Genomic DNA, 12,005 nt, shown 5'->3' with positions numbered 1-12,005 from the left:
ATTGAATTACCTCACTTTCAAACATAATATAAAATTCTATCATATTATGGTCACTCATCCCTAAAGATTCTTTTACAACAAGATTATTAATTAACCCTTTCTCATTACATAAAACTAGATCTAAAATAGCCTGTTCTCTAGCCTCAACATACTGCTCTAGAAAACCATCTCGAACACACTCCAGAAACTCGTCCTCCACAGCATGTGCCCATTAGGTTTGCCCAGTTGAAATGCAGATTGAAATCACCCATGATTACTGTGTTACCCATGCCACATGCTTCTCCAATCTCCTGATTCATACCATTCCCCACACTAACACTATTGTTTGGTGGCCTATAAATAACTCCTACCAATGTTTGCTGCCCCTTGCTGTTTCCTAGCTCCACCCAAACAGATTCCACATTTTGTTCTTCCAATCTGAGATCCTCCTTTACTAATGTACTGATTATTATCCTTATTATCAGTGCAACACTACCTTCCTTTCCTTTTTGTCTATCCTTCCTAAATGTCGAATATCTTTGAATCTTCATTTCCCAGTCTTGGTCACCCTATAGCCACGTTGCTGTCATGGCAATTACATCATATCCATTTACCTCTATTTGGAACTTTAAATCATCTACCTTGTTGCGAATGCTGCATGCATTCAGGTATAGTGCCCTTAACCTTTTCTTCCTGACATTATCTTGCATTCTAAGCCTTGTTAATGCTCGCCTTTGTTTCGCCTGCCTTCTAATGTCGCTTGCTACTTTTCTACCTCTTGTTTGCCAGCTTTACTTCCTTCCAATTTGAGCTACCCCTCAGGTTCCCATCCCCCTGACAAGCTAGTTTAAACCCTTCCCAACTGCACTAGCAAATCTCCCTGCGAGGATGTTAGTCCAGTCCTGTTAAGGTATAGCCTGTCCATCTTGTCCCACCTGCCCCAGAACTGGTCCCAGTGCCTCAGAAATCTGATGCCCTCCCTTCTACACCAGTTCTCCAGCCACGTGTTCAATTGATCAGTCCTTCTATTCCTATGCTCACCAGCACGTGGCACCAGGAGTAATCCTGAGTTTACTGCTTTGGAGGTCCTGCTTTTTAATTTCCTTCCTAAACTCTCTCAAAATCTGCTTTCAGGACCTCATCCCTCTTTTTACCTATGTCATTAGTACCAATGTGGACCATGGCCTTTGGCTGTTCACCCTCCCCCAGATGGATGTCCTGCATGTCGCTCCATGACATCCTTGACCCTGGCACCAGGGACGCAGCACACCATCTCTTGTACTCTATGCCCCTCTTAATAAAGCTCAGGAAACTGTATGCTTTATTGACTGTTCTTTCAACCTGTCCTGCTATCTTCAATAACTTATGCACATATACACCTAGGTTCCTCTGTTTCTGCACTCCCTTCAGGAATGTACCCTTTATTCTATATTGTCTCTCCATGTTCTTTCTATCAAAATGAATTACTTCACATTTCTCTGCATTGAACTTCATCTGCCACCTATCTGTCCATTCCACCAATTTGTCTATGTCCTTTTGAAATTCTACACAATCCTCCTCACAGTTTACAATGCTTCCGAGTTTCGTATCATCTGCAAACTTTGAAATTGTGCCCTATACACCAAGGATTAGGTCATTAATATATCTCAAGAAAAGCAAGGGTCCCAACACTGATCCCTGGGGAACTCCACTACAAACCTTTCTCCAACCCGAAAAACATCCATTCATCACAACTTTTTGTTTCCTGTCACTCAACTAATTTCGTATCCATGTTGCTACTGTCCCTATTATTCTATGAGCTACAAACTTGCTCACAAGTCTGTTGTGTGGTCCTGTATCAAACGCCTTTTGAAAGTCCATGTATACCACATCAGCATTGCCCTTATCAACCCTCTCTGTTACCTCCTCTAAAAACTCCAGCAAGTTACTTAAACATGATTTTCCCTTAAGAAATCCATGCTGGCTTTCCTTAATTAACTTGCAATTGTCCATGTGACTATTGATTTTGTCCCAAATTTTTTTTTAAATGAGTTGTGGGTAAAATGTTGGAAAAGGTTATGTTGTGGGTAAAATGTTGGAAAAGGTTATGTTGTGGGTAAAATGTTGGAAAAGGTTATGTTGTGGGTAAAATGTTGGAAAAGGTTATAAGAGACAGGATTTATAATCATCTTGAAAAGAATAAGTTCATTTGCGATAGTCAGCACGGTTTTGTGAAAGGTAGGTCGTGCCTCACAAACCTTATTGAGTTTTTCGAGAAGGTGACCAAACAGGTGGATGAGGGTAAAGCCGTGGATGTGGTGTATATGGATTTCAGTAAGGCGTTTGATAAGGTTCCCCACGGTAGGCTATTGCAGAAAATACGGAAGTATGGGGTTGAAGGTGATTTAGAGCTTTGGATCAGAAATTGGCTAGCTGAAAGAAGACAGAGGGTGGTGGTTGATGGCAAATGTTCATCCTGGAGTTTAGTTACTAGTGGTGTACCGCAAGGTTCTGTTTTGGGGCCACTGCTGTTTGTCATTTTTATAAACGACCTGGATGAGGGTGTAGAAGGGTGGGTTAGTAAATTTGCGGATGACACGAAGGTCGGTGGAGTTGTGGATAGTGTAGAAGGGTGTTGTAGGGTACAGAGGGACATAGATAGGCTGCAGAGCTGGGCTGGGAGATGGCAAATGGAGTTTAATGCGGAGAAGTGTGAGGTGATTCACTTTGGAAGGAGTAACAGCAATGCAGAGTATTGGGCTAATGGGAAGATTCTTGGTAGTGTAGATGAGCAGAGAGATCTTGGTATCCAGGTACATAAATCCCTGAAAGTTGCTACCCAGGTTAATAGGGCTGTTAAGAAGGCATATGGTGTGTTAGCTTTTATTAGTAGGGGGATCGAGTTTCGGAGCCACGGGGTCATGATGCAGCTGTACAAAACTCTGGTGAGGCCGCACCTGGAGTATTGCGTGCAATTCTGGTCACCGCATTATAGGAAGGATGTCGAAGCTTTGGAAAGGGTGCAGAGGAGATTTACTAGGATGTTGCCTGGTATGGAAGGAAGGTCTTACGAGGAAAGGCTGAGGGACTTGGGGTTGTTTTCGTTAGAGAGAAGGAGGAGGAGAGGTGACTTAATAGAGACATACAAGATAATCAGAGGGTTAGATAGGGTGGATAGTGAGAGTCTTTTTCCTCGGATGAGGATGGCAAACACGAGGGGACATAGCTTTAAGTTGAGGGGTGAAAGATATAGGACAGATGTCAGAGGTAGTTTCTTTACGCAGAGAGTAGTAGGGGCGTGGAACGCCCTGCCTGCAACAGTAGTAGACTCGCCAACTTTAAGGGCATTTAAGTGGTCATTGGATAGACATATGGATGTAAATGGAATAGTGTAGGTCAGATGATCGGCGCAACATCGAGGGCCGAAGGGCCTGTACTGCGCTGTAATATTCTAATTCTAATTCTAATTTCCCCACTACTGACTGTTAAACTGACTGGCCTGTAGTTGTTGGGTTTATCTTTGCACGCTTTTTTGATCAAGGGTCGAACATTTGCAATTCTCCAGTCCTCTGGCGCCACCCTCAAGTCTAAGGAAGACTGTAAAATTATGGCCAGTGTCTCTGCGATTTCCACCCTCACTTCCCTCAGTATCCTTGGATGCATCTCATCTGGTCCTGGTGCTTTATTTACTTTAAGTACAGCCAGCCTATCAATGCTTCCTTTTTATCAATTTTAAACCACTCTAGTATCTGACTTACCTCCTCTTTCAACATTGCCTGGGTTGCATCTTCTTCCTTGGAAAAATCAGATGCAAAGTATTCATTTAATACCTTAGCTATGCCCTCAGCCTACATGTGTAAATCCCCTTTCTGATCCCTAATCGGCCCCACTCCTCCTTTTACCACTCTTTTACTATTTATATGCCTATGGAAAACTTTGGGATTTCCTATAATGTTAGCTGCCAGTCTCTTTGCATGCTCTCTCTATGCTTCTCTTATTTGCTTTTCACTTCCCCGCTGGACCTTCTATATTCAGCCTGGTTCTCAATAGTATTTTCTACCTGGTATCTGTCATAAGCACACATTTTCTTCTTTATCTTAACCTCTACCTTTTTTGTCATCCAGGAAGCTCTGGATTTGTTTGCCCTACTTTTCCCCTTCGAGGGAACTAAAGGCCGGCTCAGGTCTGCAAACGAAGCCCGACAGAACCACATCTGACCCCGAGCCTGACCTGGCCCGAGTCCTTTCATTTTTTCCCCACACCCGACCCGACCATCAGTTAACCTACCTTCCGTTTTTCGCTTTGTTGCTTATCTGCACAATTTTTAAGAAACTGTAACAAAACCAACTTACAAGTCCAAAAAGTACATTAACAGTGGAGCCACTTACCAGAGATGGTGATAGAGCGTGTTTGACCCGGCCTGACCTGTGCCGGAATGTTGGACCTGGAAATGCGACCCGACCCGACCCGAACCCAACGCATGTTGTTGGCTCCCGTCGGGTTCGGGTCGGGTAGCCATGCTCTAGAGGGAACATACCTTGACTGTGCGGGAACTATCTCTTCTTTGAAACATAGAAACATATAAAATAGGAGCAGGAGTAGGCCATTTGACCTTTCAGGCCTGCTCCGCCATTCAGAAAAGATCATGGCTGCTCGTTTAATTCAGTACCCCGTTCCCGCTTTCTCTCCACTATATTTAATGACTTGGCCTCCACTGTCTTCTGCGGTAGAGAATTCCACAGGTTCACCACCCTCTGAATGAAGAAATTTCTCCTCGGTTCTAAATGACATACCCCGTATCCTGAAACTGTGATCCCTGGTTCTGGACTCCCCTGCCATCATGAACATCCTCCCTGCATCTAGCCTGTCTCGTCCTGTTAGAATTTTATAGGTTTCTAGGAGATCCTCTCTCATTCTTCTTAACTCGAGTGAATATAGGCCTAGTCGACCCAAATAAAAACAAGAAATGCTGGAATCACTCAGCAGGTCTGGCAGCATCTGTGGAAAGAGAAGCAGAGTTAACGTTTCGGGTCAGTGACCCTTCATCGGAACTGACAAATATTAGAAAAGTCACATGTTATAAGCAAGTGAGGTGGGGGTGGGGCAAGAGATAACAAAGGAGGTCTAGATTGGACCAGGCCACATAGCTGACCAAAAGGTCACAGAGCAAAGGCAAACAATATGTTAATGGTGTGTTGAAAGACAAAGCATTAGTACAGATTAGGTGTAAATACAGTGAATATTGAACAGCAGCAAGTGCAAACCTGAAAAAAAACAGTGGGTAAGCAAACTGAACAAACAAAGATGAATTGAAATAAATGCAAAAAAAAGATTGTAAAAAATGTAAAAAAGAATGTTTTAAAAAAAAAAGGAAGAAAAAATAACTAAAAATGAAAGTAAAATGGGGGGCTGTCATGCTCTGAAATTATTGAACTCAATGTTCAGTCCGGCAGGCTGTAGTGTGCCTAATCGGTAAATGAGATGCTGTTCCTCGAGCTTGCGTTGATGTTCACTGGAACACTGCAGCAATCCTAGGACAGAGATGTGAGCATTAGAGCAGGGGGGAGTGTTGAAATGGCAAGCAACCGGAAGCTCAGGGTCCTGCTTGCGGACTGAGCGGAGATGTTCCGCAAAGCAGTCACCCAGTCTGCGCTTAGTCTCCCCAATGTAGAGGAGACCACACTGTGAGCAGCGAATACAGTATACAACATTGAAAGAAGTACAAGTAAATCGCTGCTTCACCTGAAAGGAGTGTTTGGGGCCTGGGGTAGTGAGGAGAGAGGAGGTAAATGGGCAGGTATTACACCTCCTGCGATTGCAGGGGAAGGTGCCCTGGGACGGGGACGAGGTGGTGGGGGTAATGGAGGAGTGGACCAGGGTGTTGCGGAGGGAACGATCCCTTCGGAATGCTGACGGGAAGGGAGGGGAAGATGCGACTGGTAGTGGCATCACGCTGGAGGTGGCGGAAATGGCGGAGGATGATCCTTTGGATATGGAGGTTGATGGGGTGGAAAGTGAGGACAAGGGGAACCCTGTCACGGTTCTGGGAGGGAGGGAAAGGGGTGAGGGTAGAAGTGCGGGGAATGGGTCGGACACGGTTGAGGGCCCTGTCAACCACAGTGGGGGGAAATCCTCGGTTGAGGAAAAAGGAGGTCATATCAGAAGCACCGTCATGGAAGGTAGCATCATCAGAGCAGATGCGTCGGAGACGGAGAAACTGGGAGAATGGAATGGAGTCCTTACAGGAGGTAGGGTGTGAAGAAGTGTAGTCGAGATAGCTGTGGGAGTCGGTGGGCTTATAATGGATATTAGTAGACAACCTATCCCCAGAGATGGAGACAGAGAAGTCAGGGAAGGGAAGTGTCAGAGATGGACCATGTAAAGGTGAGAGAAGGGTGGAAATTGGAAGCAAAGTTGATAAAGTTTTCCAGTTCGGGGCGGGAGCAGGAAACGGCACCGATACAGTCATCAATGTACCGGAAAAAGAGTTGGGGGAGGGGACCTGAGTAGGACTGGAACAAAGAATGCTCGACATATCCCACAAAAAGACAGGCATAACTAGGACCCATGCGGGTACCCATAGCGACACCTTTTACTTGAAGGAAGTGCATGGAGTTGAAGGAGAAGTTGTTCAATGTGAGAACAAGTTCAGCCAGGCGGAGGAGGGTGGTGGTGGATGGGGACTGGTTGGGCCTCTGTTCCAGGAAGAAGCGGAGAGCCCTCAAACCATCCTGGTCGGGGATGGAGGTGTAGAGCGATTGGACGTCCATAGTGAAGAGGAGGCAGTTGGGACCAGGAAACTGGAAATTGTCCAAATGACGTAGGGCGTCAGAAGAGTCACGGATGTAGGTGGGAAGAGACTGGACCAGCGGTGAAAAGATAGAGTCAAGATAGGAAGAAATAAGTTCAGTGGGGCAGGAGCAGGCTGATGCAATGGGTCTGCCGGGACAGTCCCGTTTGTGGATTTTGGGAAGGAGGTAGAAGCGGGCTGTCCGGGATTGTGGGACTATGAGGTTGGAAGCTGTAGAGGGAAGATCTCCAGAGGAGATGAGGTCAGTGACAGTCCTTTGGACGGTGGCTTGATGTTCGGTGGTGGGGTCATGGTCCAGAGGGAGGTAGGAAGAAGTGTCTGTGAGTTGGCATTGAGCTTCTGCAAGGTAGAGGTCGGTACGCCATACGACAACAGTACCACCCTTGTCTGCAGGTTTGATGACCATGTCGGGGTTAGACCTGAGAGAACGGAGTGCCTCAAGTTCAGAGGGGGACAGGTTAGAGTGAGTGAGGGGGACAGAGAAATTGAGACGACCAATGTCTCGCCGACCTAGTCGACCCAACCTCTCCTCATACGTCAATCCTGCCATCCCAGGAATCAGCCTAGTACATCATCTTTGCACTCCCTCCATGGCAAGAACATCCTTCTTCAGATAAGGAGACCAAAACTGCATACAATACTCCAGATGTGGTCTCAACAAGGCCCTGTATAACTGCAGTTATACAAAGATAGCCCATTGTTCATCTACTGGTTTTCCTGCCAGCTTTTGACTCCAATTTATTTGCCCCAGTTCCAATCTTACCCCATTGAAGTTGGCTTTCCATCGATTACTTTAAATCTATGTCCTCTGGTTATTGACCTCTGTGAGTGGGACTGGGTCCTTCTTATCCACTCTATCTAGGCCCCTCATAATTTTATAGACCTCAATTAAACCTCCCCTCAGTGTTCTATGTTCCAAAGAAAATAACATCGGCCTGTCCAATCTTTCCTGATAGCTAAAATTTTCCATTCCTTGCAACATTTTCATAAATCTCTATACTATCTCTAATGCGATCACATCCTTCCTTTGTGGGTGACCAGAACTGTACACTGTACACTAGCTGTGGCGGGACTAATATTTTATACAGTTCTAGCATAAAAAGATAGAATTAAAGGCACTCTATCTGCACACAGCATTTGCAACAACGTAGATGAATTGACAGTATAGACAGAATAGAAGTAAACAGATATGATCAAATTGTCATTACAGAAATATGGCTGCAGGGTGACCAAGGCTGGGAACTGAATGTTCAAGGGTATTTGACATTTAGGAAGGACAGGCAAAAGGAAAAGGAGATGTGGTAGCGCAGTTAATAAAAGATGAGATCAATACATTAATGGAGAGAATTTTGGATTGATGGATGAAGACGTAGAATCAGTTTGGATGGAGCTAAGAAACAGCAAGGGGCAGCAAACGTTGGTAGGAGTCGTTTATAGGTCACCGAACAGCAGTGGTGATGTAGGGCACGGTATAAATCAGGCAATTAGAGGTACATATAACAAGGGTACTACAGTAATCATGGGGGATGTCAATTTACATATAGATTGGGTACACCTAATTAGCACTAATGCTGTGGTGGATGAATCCTGGAATATAGACAAGATAGTTTTCTAGAACAGTATGTTGAGGTACCAATTAGAGAACGGGCTATTTTAGAACTGGTATTGTGCGATGAGTCTTGTAAAGGAGCCTTTAGGGAAGAGTGACTATAATATGATAGAATTTTACTTTAAATTTGAAAGTGATGTAGTTTAATCTGAAACTAGGGTCTTAAATCTAAACAAAGCGAACTACGAAGGTATGAGAGGTCTAAGCGGCAAGTTGGCTGTGGTAGATTGGGAAATTACTTTAAAAGGTATGACAGACAGGCAATGGCTTGCATTTAAAGAATTAATACATGGTTTACAACAAATTTTCAGACCTTTGAGGCACAAAAACCCAACAGGAAAGGTGCTCTAACCGTGGCTAACGAGAAGTTAAACATTTCATTAGATCAATGGAAGAGGCTTATAAAGATGCCAAAAAATAGTAAGCCTGAGGATTGGGAGCATTTTAGAAATCAGCAAAGGAGGACCAAGAAAATGATAAACTAGAATATGACAGCGGCATGGACAGAGTGGATAGTCAGAAGCTTTTTCCCAGGGTGGAAGAGTCAGTTACTAGGGGACATAGGTTTAAGGTGCGAGGGGCAAAGTTTAGAGGGGATGTGCGAGGCAAGTTTTTTATGGGCCCCGGAAGTGCAGAAGGTGTTCGTTTCGGCAGGCATCAAGATTGGCGCAGGCTTGGAGGGCCAAATGGCCTGTTCCTGTGCTGTACTGTTCTTTGTTCTTTGACAGTAAACTAGCGAGAAACATAAAAACGGACTGTGAAAGCTTCTATATGTATTTAAAAAGGAAAGGATTAGCCAAGACAAATATGGGCCTATTACAGGCAGAGGCAGGGGAGTAAGGAGAAACTAAACACTTTGTTTCTGTTTTCACAGAGGAAGTTACAAGAATCTTCCCAGAAATACTAAAGTACCAAGGGACTAGTGAGAATGAGGAACTGAAAGAAATTAGTATAAGTAAAAAATTAGTACTGGAGAAATTAATGGGACTGAAAGTTGATAAGTCCTCTGGACCAGATGATCTTCATCCCAGAGTGTTGAAAAAGGTGGCCGTAGAGATAGTGCATACATTTGTGATCATCTTGCAAAATTCTATAGATTCTGGAACAATTCCTGAAGATTAGAAGGTAGCAAATATCACCCCACTATTTAAAAAAGGGGGGAAGAGAGAAAACAGGGAACTATAATAAAAGCAAAATACTGCGGATGCTGGAAATCTGAAACAAAAACAAGAAATGCTGGAATCACTCAGCAGGTCTGGCAGCATCTGTGGGAAGAGAAGCAGAGTTAACGTTTCGGGTCAATGACCCTTTTTCGGAACAGGGAACTATAGATTTGTTAGCCTGACATCAGTAGTAAGGAAAATGCTAGAATCTATTATAAAGGATAACTGGACACTTAGAAAATAATAGGAGGATTGAGCAGAGTCAACATGGATTTATGAAAGGGAAATCATGTTTGACAAACCTGTTAGTTTTTTGAAGATATAACTAGCAGAATAAATAAGTGGGAACCAGTGGATGTGTGCATTTGAATTTTTAGAAGGCTTTCGATAAGGTCCCATACAGGAGGGTAGTAGGCAAAATTATAGCACACGGGATTGGGGGTAATATACTGGCAAGGATTGGGAATTGGTTAATGGGCAGAAAACAGAATAGGAATAAATGGATCATTCTCAGGTTGGCAGGCTGTGACTAGTGAGGTACCACAAGGATCAGTGCTTGAACCCTGGCTATTCACAATCTATATCAATGATTTGCATGTGGGGACCAAATGTAATATTTCCAAGTTTGCTGATGACGCAAAACTAGGTGGGAATGTGAGTTGTGAGGAGGATGCAAAGAGGCTTCAAGGGGATTTAGATAGGCAAGTGAGTGGGTAAGAACATGGCAGGTGGAATATATTACGGAAAAATGTGAAGTTATCCACTTTTTGGCAGAAATGCAGAATATTTCTTAAATGGTGAGAGATTAGCAAGCGTTGAAGTCCAAAGGGATCTGGATGTCCTTGTTCATAAGTCACTGAAAGCTAACCTGCAGGTGCAGCAAGCAATTAGGAAGGTAAGTGGAACATAGGAACATAATAATGGAAACGGTATGTTGTTGGCCTTTACTGCAAGAGGTGTTGTGTACAGGAGTAAAGTCTTGCTGCATTTGTATAGAGCCTTGGTGAGACTGCACCTGGAGTATTGTGTACAATTTTGGCCTCCTTACCTAAGGAAGGATATACTGGCCATAGAGAGAGTACAACAAAGATTTACCAGACTGATTCCTGGGATAACGGGATTGTCCTATGAGGAGAGATTGAGGAGCCTCTTTTCTCTAGAGTTTAGAAGAATGAGAGGTGATCCCATTGAAGCATACAAAATTGTTACAGGGCTCGACAGGGTGGGTGCAAGAAGAATGCTTCCCCTCGCTGGGGGAGGGGGTGTCTAGAACCAAGGGACACAGTCTCCGAATAAGTGGTTGGCCATTTAGGACTGAGATGAGGAGGAATTTCTTCACTCGAAGAGTGGTGAATCTGTGGAATTCTCTACCCCAGAGGGCTGTGGAGGCCCAGTCATTGAGTATATTCAAAACAGAGATTGATAGATTTCTAGATATTAAAAATATCAAGGGATATGGGGATAGTGTGGGCAAATGGCATTGAAATACAAGATCAGTCATGATCTAGTTGAATGGTGGAGCAGGCTCAAGGGGCTGAATAAAACATAAGAAATAGGAGCAGGAGTAGGCCATTCAGCCCTTCAAGCCTGCTCCGCCATTCAGTAAGATCACGGCTGATCATCTAACTAACCCTTTCCTCAATCTCTTTGCATTGTTCCTGTTTTAAAATCCCTTTTCACCAGGAGCAACACAGCTTACGTTAAATTCTGCATATTGCAAATATATCGAGAGTCAAGTCATATTTACTGCACAAAAGCAAGACAAACAAAAATGGCCACCTTTACCAGGATTTTGTTGAAATGAAGGATTGGTCCCTGAATGTGACACTTGCTATACAATTCTGAATTTTATTTTCCATCAGATGTGCATGTATATATGTCATATTGGATATAAATATTTACACCTCATCGGACATGCAAGTATGTCATTGGATGTTCATAGAAAAACATAGAAAATAGGAACAGGAGTAGGCCATTTGGCTCTTCGAGCCTGTTGTGTTGTATTGGGCTTGCATGTGTATTATTGAATGCTCATGAATGACATGCATGTATACCCATCCTACTGGCCATGCATGTGTTGTATCGGACACGTGTGTGTGTGTGTGTGTCTTAGCAGGCATGTATATCTGTGTGGTAGTGGATGTTTACTTAGATGTCATATCGAACCTGCATGTGTCATAGTAAATGCATGTGTGTTATATCAAATGTTTGCATCTCATATTGAACATGCATGTTTACCATCACATCGAATGTGCATGTATATGCTACTGACTGTAACTCTTTTCTGAACATTTTTCTTGCTATTTGGCTTATCATTCATAATCGTCTTGGATACGTTTTGTAACATATATAGTTTTGCTGAAACTGCTGATCAACAGCTTGATTTACACAAACGTTTTGTTAAACTGTGGAAAGCTCATTTTACTATTTAAATGGTATTGTCACAATCACAAAATTAAGCATT

At 43.6% G+C, this 12,005-nt stretch overlaps 1 protein-coding gene across 7 annotated transcripts in view; it reads left to right on the top strand.

The window, feature by feature from the left end:
* The window catches only part of LOC137376165 (utrophin-like), a 904,611-nt gene that overhangs the window by 279,127 nt on the left and 613,479 nt on the right, over positions 1-12,005 (top strand). The window lies entirely within an intron of this gene.

The sequence above is a fragment of the Heterodontus francisci genome, chromosome 13, assembly GCF_036365525.1.
Source record: "Heterodontus francisci isolate sHetFra1 chromosome 13, sHetFra1.hap1, whole genome shotgun sequence".
Lineage (NCBI taxonomy): Eukaryota > Metazoa > Chordata > Chondrichthyes > Heterodontiformes > Heterodontidae > Heterodontus > Heterodontus francisci.
This window is presented reverse-complemented; position numbering and strand designations above follow the sequence as displayed.